The sequence below is a fragment of the Octopus sinensis genome, linkage group LG17, assembly GCF_006345805.1.
Source record: "Octopus sinensis linkage group LG17, ASM634580v1, whole genome shotgun sequence".
NCBI lineage: Eukaryota > Metazoa > Mollusca > Cephalopoda > Octopoda > Octopodidae > Octopus > Octopus sinensis.
This window is the reverse complement of record NC_043013.1, coordinates 14,309,833-14,318,475: the sequence shown is the minus strand read 5'-3', so window position 1 is coordinate 14,318,475 and position 8,643 is coordinate 14,309,833. Positions and strand designations below refer to the sequence as shown.

Below are 8,643 nucleotides of genomic sequence, written 5' to 3'. Positions count from 1 at the left end.
TCTGTTCGGATGCACTTTTTTTTTTTTTTGAAATTTTAAAATTAAGTGAAAATTTTCAAATTTGGTGTATTGATGTAATTTTTCACGCTGAATCTCACGTCCTAAATCACATGTTCCAGAAAATTTTCTAAAAAAGAGTTGCAGAGGTTTAAATCTTGATCATTTGGAAGCTGTCATTTTGTGCGTCACTGCACGTATACTCAGCATTGCAACAATAGCATGTGTTTTTAATATCAAATTGTAAACAAATGAAACATTGGCGGAATGCTGCTTTATGGCAAAGAAAAGAGGAAGGTAACAGGTGGTCGTGAGATGTGCTAAAAATAACAGCTAAATCGCCCTTAAGTTACAGACATAATTTTTTCTTTATTCTTTTGCATATAGGCGCAGGAGTGGCTGCGTCGTAAGTAGCTTGGCACCTTGGGCAAGTGACTTCTATAACCTCAGGTCGACCAAAGCCTTGTGTGAGTGGATTTGCTAGAAGGAAACTGAAAGAAGCCCGTCGTATGTATGTGTGTGTGTGTTTGCGTGTCTGTTTTTGTCCCCCTCCTTACACATACACCATCGCTTGACTACCGATGTTGGTGTGTTTACGTCCCCGTAACTTAGTGGTTCGGCAAAAGAGACTGATAGAATATGTACTAGGCTTACAAATAATAAGTCCTTGAACCGATTTGTTTGTATAAAGGCAATGCTCCAGCTTGACAGCAGTCAAATGACTGAAACAAGTAAAAGAATAGAATAAAAGAATCTTATGAAATTCCATGTTTAGAACACAAATGTGTGCAAGCATTTTCTGAAAATTCCAAAAAATAAAAAAATTATTAGGAGTTTATATGGGATGCCCAAATCAGAATTCCGTCCCGTAATGTATTATACAACTATCCTTCTCTTTGGTTTTTGTCAATCAGACAGACAAATTGTAACACACAAACAGGAAGACGGATACAGTTCGATATAGTTCCTATGGAAACATCTTCGCAGTTTTGTATTTTCAAAATACTGCGAAGATGTTTCCATAGGAACTATATCGAACTGTATCCGTCTTCCTGTTTGTGTGTTACAATTTGTCTGTCTGATTGACAAAAACCAAAGAGAAGGATAGTTGTATAATACATTACGGGACGGAATTCTGATTTGAGCATCCCATATAAACCCCTAATAATTTTTTTTTTAATTCAGAAAATGCTTGCACACATTTGTGTTCTAAACATGGAATTTCATAAGATTCTTTTATTCTATTCTTTTACTTGTTTCAGTCATTTGACTGCTGCCATGCTTGAGCATTGCCTTTAGACAAACAAACCGGTTCAAGGACTTATTATTTGTAAGAAGATAAATACAAAAAAATGGTAATGCGCTTAAAGATTTACATTTATAAAAATGTGCCCCAGGTGAGGATCGAACTCACGACCTTCAGGTTCCTCTGCTCTTACACTTGATTATGAGACTGACGCGCTGCCTACTGCGCTACCGAGGCCCCTGGGTAACGAGCACTCGTTTTGAGATAATAATCTTGATGTATTTAGTATTGTATGTGTATGTGTGTATACGTGCGCACATGCGACTACATTTGTGTGTGTGTCTGTATGTTTGTGTTTCTGTGTGTGTGTGTGTGTGTGTGTGTGTGTGTGTGTGTGTATGTGTCTATGTATGTATGTGGGGGGATATAAGTTTTAATACACATAACTGTAGGTGTAGAAGTATTTGAATGTATGTATGGATGACTGAGTGACAAAGTTATACAGTAATTGTTCTCTATCTGGGCTGACCTGGGGCTAAACAACAACAGCAATACCAACAAATACCATTATATAACAAGATCTAAGATGGGAAAAACTACTCGATTGGTTGACCTGCTAAAAATAACAGCCAAATCGCTTTCGTGTCACAACATGATGGTTTTTAAAATGTGTATGCTCGTTAGATGTTGTAGTTCCAGATACACTGTGTCTGATTGAAGACGAGATAGGCACGGTTGGATTGCCATTGATCATACAACAGTAGTATATAAAAGCTGTCCTCCATTGCTGTCCCCCTAATATTTACCAAGTGCAGTAGGATGGTTATGGTTGGAACGCTTTTGATCACGAATATGTGAGGCGCAGGAGTGGCTGTGTGGTAAGTAGCTTGCTTACCAACCACATGGTTCCGGGTTCATTCCCACTGCGTGGCACCTTCGGCAATTGTCTTCTACTATAGCCTCGGGCCGACCAAAGCCTTGACAGTAGATTTGGTAGACGGAAACTGAAAAAAGCCCGTCGTATATATGTATATATGTGTGTGTGTTTGTGTGTGTGTGTGTGTGTGTGTATATGTGTGTGTGTGTGTGTGTATGTGTGTGTGTGTATGTGTTTGTGTGTCTGTGTTTGTTCCCCCAATATCACTTGACAACCGATGGTGGTGTATTTACGTCCCTATAACTTAGCGGTTCGGCAAAAGCGAACGATAGAATAAGTACTAGGCTTCCAAAAAATAAGTCCTGGGGTCGATTTTCTTGACTAAAGGCGGTGCTCCAACATGGCCGCACTCAAATGACTGAAACAAGTAAAAGTGTAAAAGAGTAAAAGAGTATGTGCCAATCGTTTACCTGGTTGTAAGCTGTCATGGGATGTAGCATTAAAGAAAAAAAGGCAGGGGATCTGTCGAAGTATGGACAACCAGTTTTGATGGTGTGGAGTTACGTGCAGCAAAATGGTTTGGAGTTACGTGCAGCAAAATGGTTTAATAACCGTGGTGTATTACGTTATCAGCATTCGGAGCAAACAATCCAACCGTTGAAGTCTCCAGATGTGACAGAAAAGAAAAGTGTCGCGTGACCATCTCATGCCCTCCAGATGTCAACACATACAATATATTTATGGCCGGAGCAGGTTTACTTGATGGGCTATTGACCCTGTACAGAATCCACGTTCGTTCAAAAATGTGGTACCACTGATGTATTTTCAACTTTCTCGATATGATTGTGGTGCAATTATGATGTAATAAACCTGCAGTCCGATGTCGCTGTTCACTAGAATTTTGCCCACATTTTACAAAAGGAATGGTGGTACCTTAAACTATTTACAAAAGGAATGGCAGTACCTATAAAAAAAAAATGTGCCCCAGGTGAGGATCGAACTCACGACCTTCAGATACCTCTGCCTTGTTATTTGATTATGAGACTGACGCGCTGCCTACTGCGCTACCGAGGCCACTGACTAAGGCCGATCTATTTTGTGACAATAGTCTTGATACAGTGTTTGTGTGTATATAATTGTAGGTGCGTGTGATTATGCGGGTGATTAACATACATGGCTCTGTGGATGTATGTGTGTGTACGTAAGTATCAGTTTGCTTTTCATTTGAATATACGTGTGCTTGCGTTGCATGTACGTACGAATGTACAATCGTATGAATTCCCGTGTTTAGAACACAAATGTGGGATCTTTTCGGTTTGAACGACAGTTTTTTCTAGCGGTGTCATATGAAATTGTCACCCATAATTATGACCCTTGTATCGATCTATTGCATTTCAATCTGTTTTAGGGTTAGGGTTAGGGCTACGGTTGGGGGGGGATCTTTTTTCTTCAGAAATGTAAATAAACCCAATCTGTTTCTTAAACGAGGTACATATTCATACGGCACAGAATGTTTTCAGCTCAATAGACGGTCATTGATTGGTTGAAATTGCAGAAATTGAAGAAAAAAAAACAACAAATATCTTAAAAACCATAGAATTTTCTCAATAAAGCCAAGAGAAAAAGATGTTTTATGAACACATTCTACCAGTATATGAAGATTAAAATTTTTAGTTACCTAGAAATTATGTTAAAAACTGCCGTTCAAACCGAAAAGATCCCAAATGTGTGCAAGCATTTTATGGAAATTCCAAAAAATATAAAAAATTATTAGGGGCTATATGGGATGAAAATCACGACTTCGCGTTAAGTAGGCTCCAGCGACGTTCCTTTCTTTTTTGGCGCACTTTCTCTTGAGCCTATGAACTCAGTACATCGCGACTACTAGTTGTGGTGGTGGTGGTGGTGGTGGAGAATGGGAGGAGAAAGGAAGTTTTAATCGACTAAAAATACGCTTCGATTTTCTGCATTGGGTCTATTAAAAAATAATGACGACGAACTTGGCGAATCTTAAGCGCATCGCACAAAATGCTGAGCCACATTTGTTCTAGTTCTTAATGTTCAGAAGTCAAGTATCGCCAAAGTCAACTTTGCTTTGCATTCTTTCGAGGTCGATAAAGCAATGTACCAGTCATGTACTGGGGTCGATGTCATCAACTTGTTGGCTTATAGATACGATGGACGGCAGCTGACGACATAAAGGCAATGAACAGCCAGAAGAGGAAAGACATTAGAAGTCAGTAACCGACAAGTGTTAACCAAGAACAAAAACTCTCTCGTCGTTTTGCCGTTCGTAATAACGACAACTTTCGTTATTTTTTGTTGGGGTCGGGGTTCGAAAAGAATAAAATTCTGTTTATTAAAAATCCCAACAGACGCCAGTGTTCGTTTCGTAGACCTGAGAATGTATCAAATGAGACCTGAGAATGTATCAAATGTAAAGCTAAGAGATTTCAAAGTGAGCATGACTGAGTCACTCATGAGATCAGGTGAATCCAAGTCAACCAAATGAGGACGCCCATCACTAAGCAAAGTGGAAAGACAAACGCCGGCCGAAAAGTACAGAGGACCGACAGCTCCTATGCCAAACAGGTTAATCTGTGTGTGTGTGTGTGTGTGTGTGTGTGTGTGTGTGTGTGTGTGTGTGTGTGTGTGTGTGTATGAATGTATGTGTGTATGTATGTATGTACGTACGTATGTATGTGTGTATGTATGTATGTATGTATGTATGTATGTATGTATGTATGTATGTATGTATGTATGTTATATTTTCCGTTTGGTATATATATACGACGAGCTTCTTTCAGTTTCCGTCAACCAAATCCACTCTCAAGGCATTATTAGGCCCGACTCTATTGTAGAAGACACTTGTCCAAGATGCTCCACAGTGGGACTGAACCCAGAACCATGTGGTCGAGAAGCAACTTATTATAGGCAACCTATTACAGGTACAGACGTGTTGCGTGGTTTCTTACAACATAGCCACGCCTATACCTATAATAGGGTTTTTAAAACATCGAATGTCTATGAGGGTACGTCTGTGTAAAACAGAACCAAAGCGGTCCACTGGTAAAAAAAAAAAATGTTTTGGGACATTGGCCAAAAGGCCCTTTTCAGCTATTGCTTTTACAAAAATTAATTTTTGTTGTGTGTCGATTATTCTTCCAACATAGGGTTAACATGATATTTACAAAGAGAAGTAGGCAGAAGTGGACTTCGCTGTTAATACTTTCGGAATCGATGAAATAAGTTCAATACAGGAATCGATGTAATCGATTAGCTCTCCTCTCCTTGTGCCTACCGCAGAAAAAATATTTACAAAAGGAATGGTAGTACCTTACAAAGTTTTTTATTAAAAAAAAAATGTGCCCCAGGTGAGGATCGAACTCACGACCTTCAGATACCTCTGCCTTGTTATTTGATTATGAGACTGACGCGCTGCCTACTGCGCTACCGAGGCCACTGATTAAGGCCGATCTATTTTGTGTCAATAGTCTTGATACAGTGTTTGTGTGTATATAATTGTAGGTGCGTGTGATTATGCGGGTGATTAACATACATGACTCTGTGGGTGTATGTGTGTGTACGCATGTATCAATTAAGTTTTCATTTGAATATACGTGTGCTTGCGTTGCAAGTATGTACGAGTGTATGAATTCCCGTGTTTAGAACACAAATGTGTGCAAGCATTTTCTGGAAATTCCGAAAAATAAAAAAGATTATTAGGGGTTCTTTGGGATGAAAATCACGACTTCGCGTTAAGTAGGCTCCAGCGACGTTCCTCTCTTTTTTGGCACACTTTCTCTTGAGCCTATGAACTCAGTACATCGTGACTACTGGTTGTGGTGGTGGTGGTGGTGGTGGTGGTGGTGGTGGAGAATGGGAGGGGAAAGAAAGTTTTAATCGACTAAAAATACGCTTCGATTTTCTGCATTGTATCTATTAAAAAATAATGACGACGAACTTGCCGAATTTTAAGCGCATCGCACAAAATGCTGAGCCACATTTGTTCTAGTTCTTAATGTTCAGAAGTCAAATACCGCCATAGTCAACTTTGCTTTGCATTCTTTCGAGGTCGATAAAGCAATATACCAGTCATGTACTAGGGTCGATGTCATTAACTTGTTGGCTTATAGATACGATGGACAGCAGCTGACAACATAAAGGCAAGGAACAGCCAGAAGAGGAAAGACATTAGAAGTCAGTAACCGACAAGTGTAAACCAAGAACAAAAACTCTCTCGTCGTTTTGCCGTTCGTAATAACGACAACTTTCGTTATTTTTTGTTGGGGTCGGGGTTCGAAAAGAATAAATTTTGTTTATTAAAAATCCCAACTGACGCCAGTGTTCGTTTCGTAGACCTGAGAATGTATCAAATGAGACCTGAGAATGTATCAAATGTAAAGCTAAGAGATTTCAAAGTGAGCATGACTGAGTCACTCATGAGATCAGGTGAATCCAAGTCAACCAAATGAGGACGCCCATCACTAAGCAAAGTGGAAAGACAAATGCCAACCGAAAAGTACAGAGGACCGACAGCTCCTATGCCAGACAGGTTAATCCGTGTGTGTGTGTGTTTGTGTGTGTGTGTGTGTGTTTGTGTGTGTATGTATGTATGTATGTATGTATGTATGTATGTATGTTTGTATGCATGTCATATTTTCCCATTGATATATATACGACGAGCTTCTTTCAGTTTCCGTCTACCAAATCCACTCTCAAGGCATTATTAGGCCCGACACTATAGTAGAAGACACATGCCCAAGATGCCCCACAGTGGGTCTGAACCCAGAACCATGTGGTCGAGAAGCAACTTATTATAACAACCTATTACAGGTACAGACGTGGTTGCGTGGTTTCTTACAACACAGCCACGCCTATACCTATAATAGGATTTTTAAAACGTCGAATGTCTATGAGGGTACGTCTGTGTAAAACAGGAACCAAAGCGGTCCACAGGTAAAAAAAAGAAATAGTTGTGAGACATTGGCCAAAAGGCTCTTTTCAGCTATGGCTTTTACTAAAAATGAATTTTTGTTGTGTGTCCTTAATTATTCTTCCAGCATAGGGTTAACAGGATATTTACAAAGAGAAGTAGGCAGAAGTCGACTTCGCTGTTAATACTTTCGGAATCGATGAAATAAGAAGTTCAATACAGGAATCGATGTAATCGACTAGCTCCTCTCCTTGTGCCTATCGCAGAAAAAATATTTACAAAAGGAATGGTAGTACCTTAAAAAGATTTTTTATTTGAAGAAAAAAATGTGCCCCAGGTGAGGATCGAACTCACGACCTTCAGATACCTCTGCGTGGTTATTTGATTATGAGACTGACGCGCTGCCTACTGCGCTACCGAGGCCACTGATTAAGACCGTTCTATTTTGTGACAATAGTCTTGATACAGGGTTTGTGTGTATATAATAGTAGGTGCGTGTGATTATGCGGGTGATTAACGTACATGACTCTGTGGGTGTATGTGTGTGCCAAACAAGTTAATCCGTGGTGTGTGTATGTATGTATGTATGTATGTATGTATGTATGTACGAACGGACGTATGTATGTATGTATGTATGTATGTTGTATGTATGTTTGTATGTATGTCATGTTTTCCGTTTGATATATATACGACGAGCTTCTTTCAGTTTCCAACATAGGGTTAACAGGATATTTACAAAGAGACGTAGGCAGAAGTCGACTTCGCTGTTAATACTTTCGGAATCGATGAAATAAGAAGTTCAATACAGGAATCGATGTTATCGATTAGTTCTCCTCTCCTTGTGCCTATCGCAGAAAAAATATTTACAAAAGGAATGGTAGTACCTTAAAAAGACTTTTTATTTGAAAAAAAAATGTGCCCCAGGTGAGGATCGAACTCACGACCTTCAGATACCTCTGCCTTGTTACTTGATTATGAGACTGACGCGCTGCCTACTGCGCTACCGAGGCTACTGATTAAACCGGTTCTTATTTTGTGGCAATAGTCTTGATACAGTGTTTGTGTGTATATAATTGTAGGTGCGTGTGATTATGCGGGTGAGTAACAAACATGACTCTGTGGGTGCATGTGTGTGTACGTAAGTATCAGTTTGCTTTTCATTTGAATGTATGCGTGCTTGCGTTGCATGTAAGTGTGTGTGTACCTTTGTCTATGTGCGTGTGTGTTTGTACGTTTCTTTTATTTGTTTACATGTTTATCTGCTCAGCGCACACGTATAGTAGTAGTAGTAGTAGTAGTAGTAGTAGTAGTAGTAGTAGTGGTGTGGGGTGGTGGTGGTGGTGGTGGTGGTGGTGGTGGTGGTGGTCTTGGTGGTGGTGGTGGTGGTGGTGGTGGTCTTGGTGGTGGTGGTGGTGGTGGTAGTGGTGGTAATAGCAGTAGTAGCAGCAGCAGCAGCAGCAGTAGTAGTAGTAGTAGTAGTAGTAGTAGCAGCAGCAGCAGCAACAGCAGCAGAGTAACGGCAGCAGCACACGCAGTTGTGATCGGTGTCGCCATTGCAGTTGTTTAGTCACAGAGCGATCCAGTTCG

The 8,643-nt window shown here is 40.0% G+C and overlaps 1 protein-coding gene and 5 non-coding genes across 10 annotated transcripts in view; all 6 read right to left on the bottom strand.

The window, feature by feature from the left end:
- LOC115221048 (transient receptor potential cation channel subfamily M member 2-like) overlaps window positions 1-8,643 on the bottom strand; it is a 706,843-nt gene that overhangs the window by 95,352 nt on the left and 602,848 nt on the right. The gene's annotated exons all lie outside the window — the stretch shown is intronic.
- On the bottom strand, window positions 1,387-1,480 carry Trnam-cau. The gene is made up of 2 exons: window positions 1,444-1,480; window positions 1,387-1,422 (listed from the first exon to the last, which is right to left on the bottom strand). It is a non-coding gene; the product is annotated as a tRNA-Met (tRNA).
- Trnam-cau lies at window positions 3,101-3,194 on the bottom strand. Its single transcript has 2 exons — window positions 3,158-3,194; window positions 3,101-3,136 (listed from the first exon to the last, which is right to left on the bottom strand). It is a non-coding gene; the product is annotated as a tRNA-Met (tRNA).
- Window positions 5,487-5,580, bottom strand: Trnam-cau. Its single transcript has 2 exons — window positions 5,544-5,580; window positions 5,487-5,522 (listed from the first exon to the last, which is right to left on the bottom strand). It is a non-coding gene; the product is annotated as a tRNA-Met (tRNA).
- Trnam-cau lies at window positions 7,386-7,479 on the bottom strand. Its single transcript has 2 exons — window positions 7,443-7,479; window positions 7,386-7,421 (listed from the first exon to the last, which is right to left on the bottom strand). It is a non-coding gene; the product is annotated as a tRNA-Met (tRNA).
- Window positions 7,973-8,066, bottom strand: Trnam-cau. Its single transcript has 2 exons — window positions 8,030-8,066; window positions 7,973-8,008 (listed from the first exon to the last, which is right to left on the bottom strand). It is a non-coding gene; the product is annotated as a tRNA-Met (tRNA).